The sequence below is a fragment of the Eucalyptus grandis genome, chromosome 7 (assembly GCF_016545825.1).
Source record: "Eucalyptus grandis isolate ANBG69807.140 chromosome 7, ASM1654582v1, whole genome shotgun sequence".
Taxonomy (NCBI): Eukaryota; Viridiplantae; Streptophyta; class Magnoliopsida; order Myrtales; family Myrtaceae; genus Eucalyptus; species Eucalyptus grandis.
Genome location: NC_052618.1, coordinates 32,764,743 through 32,771,418, shown reverse-complemented (window position 1 = coordinate 32,771,418; position 6,676 = coordinate 32,764,743). Strand labels below are relative to the sequence as shown.

Here is a 6,676-nt window from a genome sequence, read left to right as displayed (position 1 = left end):
GGTAAGTTGATTTTTCTATTTTAATAGGAGGGAAGCCATACTCCGGGGATACCTAACGAGAGAAATAATGCGCAAAATGTATGGTTACTATTCATAAGTAGAAGTATCTTCGAAAGGAAATCTTTTACCCAGACAATGGTCCAGCAAATCAAGTGAACCATAGCCACTAACACAATGGGTCCCACAAAATCAACTAATGTGAATAATTCGATCCACTAGACTCGAGTCTAAACGCGTATTTGTCTATTGAGGCGATAACATTGGTCACAAGGAGCATGGATAGAAGAATATTTCTAATTCGGATTCTAAGTCCGCCGGAGGAGATGCATTGCAGCCGTTCAGTTCACGTGTCCCACGTAGATCGCAGGCGACTAGTGGGCTTTGAGGACGCGAGGGCGACCAAGTGCTCCCCACGGACAGAACCTGAGCACTCATCTTAATGTCGGTGGCCAGCGCCCACGCTCCCACGCACCATCTTTGACGGCTTACGTCAACGTGCGAACCCGCAACACATGCCTGTCAACTTAGAAAAAGTCATAAAGAGAGAGAGAGAGAAAAAGCCAAAGCACGTTAGCGCTGATGCAAGCAAGCAAACAAACTCGATTGAAGTCGCATTTCGCTCGATGCGCATCTCTCTCGAAATATTTAACTATACTCAGTTCGTCACATCGTTTTTGTGAATCGGTACTGTAGTTTGAGATTTGCTTTGAGAAAACGAATCCCTGCAGAGCACACCTTCGATGAATATAATAAAGCGTCGAAATCCCAAAGGATAAAACTCCCTCCTCTCCCTCTGCTACTGCTGCACTGCCATTCACGAGAAGAGGCGAGGCTGCTGAAGGAACTGTAGAGACTAGAAGTGGTGGGAGTAGATTTCCGGCCTCTGCTTCTTATGCAGAGATCTTTTTGGGTTTATCAATACAAAATGCAAAATACAAACAGTGCGTGCATTGAGATAGAGAGAGAGAGAGAGAGAGAGAGAGAGGGACTAGAGAAAGTAGTGGCCAAAAATTGATATATGGATTTGATTGTGCACCAGCCCATATTAATAAATTTGTCTCTATATAATCCTCAGCTCGCATCGTTCGATCCCATATGATGCCCCTTTTCCTTCTCTCTTTCTCCCAAAATCGGATCTTGCACTTTTTGTCTCCACCCTCAATAAAGTACCTAAACAAAAGAGGAAGCAAAGAGATCTCTCCTTCCTCTCTCCTTCCTCTTCTTCGTCTTCCTTATCTCTGCCTCTCTCTCTCTCTCTCTCTCTCTCTCTTGACTGCGCAGAAGATGGGCACTGGTTGGAGAAGAGCATTCTGCACGACCATCCCTCGAGACCGGGAATCCAAGGCTCTCGAGAAGCAGCACCAGCGGAAGAGTATCAGCCCAGGCCCCAGCCCTCGTAAATGCGCCGCCGCCAAGCTAGGGTTCTTGTCCGGCGGGAGCAACCCCACCACGCCGCGAGTGCAGGCTCCCCGCGAACCTCCGCCTCCGTCTTCTTCAACCCCGAGCCTGCTTCGATGCCGAACGGCTCCAGGATCGGCTCCGGCTGCCGGCACAGCGAGCGTGAGCCACAGCGAGACCCCGAGGCTCGAGTGCAAGACCTCCACTCCCAAGTCGACGAAGATGACGCCCAAATCGCTGCCTGGCTCCAACTCTTCGTCTCCGCGGTCTCCGCTCAAGTTGTCTTTCTTCAAGAACAGCTTCAAGTTCAGAGTAGGAACCCCTCTTGGACCGCGTAATTAGAACACGTCGCATCATTTTTGTAAATCGTTTTCGTTAATTAATCAGTCTTCTGACGTCGTGCTTGTTGTGTTCCAGACCACGTGCGGGGTGTGCTTCGGCAGTGTCAAGACAGGCCGCGGCGCGGCGATATACACAGCGGAGTGTAGCCACGCCTTCCACTTCGCCTGCATCGCCGCCCACGTCCGGAAGCACGGGGCGTTGGTCTGCCCCATCTGCAACGCCTCCTGGACCGACGTCCCCTTGCTCTCCATCCACAAGGACCTCCACCGCGGGAGATTCTCAGCCACACTTAGACCCACCACAGCCATCGCCACGGGCCGAATCAGTCAAGCTCGAGGACAAGAAGATGATCGAATCTTTGCTTCACCCAGAGCCGCGAGACCTACCACGCCAAAATTGCCAGAACCGGTTTCGCCTAAGTTGGCCTACTCGAGATGCTACGACGATGACGAGTCCCTGCTGTCCCCCAAGTACGGGGCGAGATTCGTTCCGATCGACGAGGGAGAAGGAGAAGAAGGAGAAGAGCAAGAGGAGGAGGTTGAAGAGTTTCAGGGTTCTTCGTCAACCCGACTCCGTCGTGCGCCGACGTTTCGCAAATGACGAATTCCAAAGACTCGACGCACGTCGACGTGAAGATCTTGCCTCAGTCCGCCGTCGTCTCCCTGTCCAAGAGCTGCGCCACCTACGTCGTCGCCTTGCGGGTCAAGGCGCACGCCCCCGCGGCCGCCACGCGGAGCGGCCTCGACCCAGCGCGCCGCGCGCCGATTGACCTCGTCGCGGTGCTCGACACCAGCGGCAGCATGACCGGCGCCAAGCTGCAGATGCTGAAGCGCGCCATGCGCCTGGTCATCGGCTCGCTCAGCTCGGCCGACCGTCTGTCTCTGGTAGCCTTCTCGGCGGCTCCCCGGCGGCTGCTGCCTCTGAGGAGGATGACGGCTCAGGGCCAGCGCGCGGCTCGGCGGGTCGTCGACCGTCTCACGTGCGGCCAGGGGAAGAGCGCGGGGGACGCCTTGAGGAAGGCCGCGAAGGTGCTCGAGGACCGGCGAGAGAGAAATCCCGTAGCCAGCATCATCTTATTATCCGATGGCCAGGACGAAACGGTCCCTTACAGCGGCGAGAATCAAAGGCAGGCGTCGAGCCACGTGCCGTCCACGCGCTTCGCCCACGTCGAGATACCGGTCCACGCCTCCGGGTTCAGCAAGAGCGGCGGCCGCGGCTTCGGTCCCGAGCCATCGGAGGATGCCTTCGCGAAGTGCGTCGGCGGCTTGCTGAGCGTGGTGGTGCAGGATCTGACGATCAAGCTCGGGTTCGCGTCCGGATCCGACGCGGCGGAGGTCGCCGCCGTCTACTCGTGCGGCAACGGGCGGCCCGCCTTGCTCGGCCAGGGGGTCGGTCCGGCTCGGCGACCTGTACGCCGAGGAGGAGAGGGAGCCGCTCGTGGAGCTGCGGGTGCCGACTTCGACCGTCGGGTCCCACCACGTGATGACGGTGCGATGCGGCTACAGGGACCCGGCGACGCACGAGGCCGTCATCGGGTCGGAGCGGGCGCTCGTGGTTCCACGGCTCCACGCCGTCCGGTCATCGGACCTGAGGGTGGAGCAGCTCAGGAGCTCTTCGTCACGACGAGGGCCGTCGCGGAGTCGAGGAGATTGACGGAGTACGGCGACTACACGAGCGCCTATCACATGCTGGCGTCGGCTCGGGCCCTGCTGATGCAGTCGGGCTCGGAGCCGGCGCAGGAGTTCGTGAGGGAGCTGGAGGCCGAACTGGCGGAGCTGTACTGGAGCAGGCAGCAAGCCCTGGAGATGCGGCAGATGATGCAACGGGGGAGAGGGAGCGAGAGGGCGGAGACGGCGGCGGCGACGGCGACGGTCGACGCGAGTGGGGAGCCGCTCACGCCGTCGGCGAAGTCGGTTGGCGCGGCGATTGGGAAGAAGTCGCTGGGTCGAGTAAGCGACTTGCATGGCCTTTGAAAACGCCAGATTCTGAATCCTGATTTTCTGCTCGACAGTCAAAAAGTACATTTTGGAAGAGAAAATAGTTTGACACCAAAATAGGAAAATCATTAGCTAGCCACATCCGGACCGTATAGGCCACATACGCCTGATCCGTTGGATCATGTTGATCCCACACGAAGCGACAGATGTTGTGCACCGGTCTAAAACCAAAACGGGCGCGTGCAGTAACTTCTCGAAAAATTGGGGGCGTAGTGTATTGTATTAGCTGGTAAACATGTCTTGCGGTTTTGTGAAATGTCTGGGTTAAAACATTGACACTTGTTGCTCGGTAGGAGGAGGTTTGACATTGACGCCAGGGTTCCATTTTGAATTGTGTGAATTAAGGGACGACGTGTAAATGAATTGTTAGTGCAATGGAATTTTCTTTTCCCTTTTTATTTGGCTGCCTCATCTTTCTCGTCTTGCATTCATTACCTATAGCTATTATCTACTCTAACATATTAGCATCATTATTACGCGGGTTCGGCTACGAATTCTCCTGTGTATTCATTGCATTATGATTGGAGTTTCCCTTAAAAGATTAACTTGCCTCTGATCTTTTGCTCTGTCAGTATCTTTGCAGAAGATTTGTGTGTTCTAGTGTGCTTGGGTGTGCTTTTGTCTTACTCCACGCGAAGGTTCATTTCACCGTTTGGTCTTTTTCCAGGCTTTTGAGATTTTGACTTGCACTGGCGGTCGGATATACCGTCTGCCTACCGGGGTTATGATGATAAGATGATGACTGCCAATCTACAGCACATCAATTATTGAAAATCAACTGGTTAATTACAACAGTAGCAGTATAACATACAATCCAGCTCCACGAATGATAACTCGATATCCATACCAAGCCCGCGCCAAAAATCCCTCACGTCTTATCCTACAAAGCCGAACGAACGTACACAGCAGTAAGAGCAAACCCACATACACGAGGGTCATTTGCCGTTGACGCCCCCTCGGTATTCTGCAATCGTCATCTACCTTTGAAGTGAAGAGCGAAAACTTTGACAAGGTGAGGAACGTAATCCTCTTATTCCAATTTCCGAGGCAGTAAGAGAGAAGTTATGTGAGAAGAATTCAGTAATGGAGCTCATTTCTGGATTTGTTCGACTTTCGCTCTGATTTTCTGTTCCAAAAGAGAGATCTCTGTCTCGAGGCTGAACATTCTGTTAAGAGCGTGCATGTTCTCAAGGGTCTCGTTCAGAGTACGCCCATCAGTTCCGTCGCATCTCAAGTGTTGCATTGGTCCATGGAGCAGCTTGTTGACTATTCCTCGGCTGAGATCATCCACTGCTCGCCTAGTTTTCTTCGGTAGGTCATCACCCATCTTTGACAGGCACTTCTCTAGCTCCGCGACTCTGATTCTTCTGCATAAGCCCTCAGCTTCTTAATAATAGTAGGAAACAGTCTCTAATGAATCCCGCCAAGCCTCGAATTGTTTAGACTCGGAGATTATTGCCTGAGCTTCCATGGCTTTCCGGAGGCGATCCTCCTTGTTGGCCGCCACGACCCTCCTTAAGGTCATCAACATTGTACACTCGTGCAGTGCTAACATCAGCAACGCAAGAACCCACATTCCTGGGAACAGATATATCAACGAAGAGCCTCAGGCCCCCAACTCTGAACTAACAGGAGGAAGAGTCTCCACATGCTCTTCAAGAACAAAGGTGTCTCTGATGCTGTGCCTGTGAATATCACGTCAGCTTCGCTCAGTGCATTTGAGCATTTCTGTGAGGGGCATGTAGATAATATCAACACCCTTCATCTCTTCACGAATTGCAGCAACTTTCTCCTCACTTCTGTTCACTATCACCATCTTTGTACATCCTTTCGCCACCAAGTGCTTGATCACGAGTTTACCCATCTTGCCTGCTCCAATTACTACCATTCTGGCTGTACCTGGCAGGATTCCGGGATCTTCATCAAAGCCAGCTCAACAGCAGCAGAGCTTACGGAAACAGCTCCAGAAGCAATGTCTGCCTCCGTCTGACCCGCTTTCCCACAGTGATGGCGTGCTTGAAAAGCCCGCTAATGTTTCTCCCAAATCCAACAATCTTTGGCCAACTTTTACAACCTGTTTAACCTGAGCAAGAATTTGACCTTCTCCTAGGACAAGAGAATCAAGACCTGCTGAGACTTCAAAAAGATGCTGTGTAGCATCCCCATTGTGCAACAAAAACCGGTGTTGACAAAGCTCTGAAACAGGGATCCCACTCTGCCTGTCAAGAAGAAAAGTAGTGATAAGAACTTGACTGCATTTTGTGCTAATTCTTTCCATAAGGTCACACAAATTAGAACAGGTAATCAGCTAGACAACACTCATAACAGCAAACTGTTAATTAACAAGGCAGCATCAACCTTGTAAAGACAAGACCCCAAGCAAAATGCTGAGGACACAAATGACATGTTATCTTCCATACTTACCCATGATGCTTCAGAAATCATTAGTTTAAATTCTTTACAAACTGTTTAAATGCTTTTAAAGCGTTATGAGCTGGATAGGTCAGTACTTTTATTTCTGCAAGGAACTAACAGCAGGATATTATAGAAAAACAACTGCTAAAGGATTCCTGTCACCAGAGAAGAATAGAAAGGAAGAGTCCTTCACTAAAAAGAATTCAAAGGAAAGTCGAGTTTAATAAATTTAAAGGTCTGTGACCTGGGATAACTCAGTTGCTTTAATTTTTGCAAGGAACTAACGGCAGGATATCATATGATAACAACTGCTAAAGGATCCGTTTCGCTCAGAGAAGAAGAGAACAGAAAGGAAGAATCCCGGATTAACAAGAACTCAAAGGAAACTTGTGCTTTTCATCCATAAAACAAGTGTCATAGGACAATTAATTGTTGCAAGAATCCAACAATTATAGTCATGACAAGGGGCAAAAGTAAATCACCTTAGACATCCATTCAGTCACTTCCTTAACCCCACGATGCTG

At 51.3% G+C, this 6,676-nt stretch overlaps 2 pseudogenes; one reads left to right on the top strand and one right to left on the bottom strand.

The window, feature by feature from the left end:
• Positions 1-1,076: 1,076 nt before the first annotated feature.
• Positions 1,077-3,729, top strand: LOC120295525 (annotated as a pseudogene).
• A 778-nt stretch (positions 3,730-4,507) lies between these two features.
• On the bottom strand, positions 4,508-6,015 carry LOC120296090 (annotated as a pseudogene).
• Between the last annotated feature and the right edge of the window lie 661 nt (positions 6,016-6,676).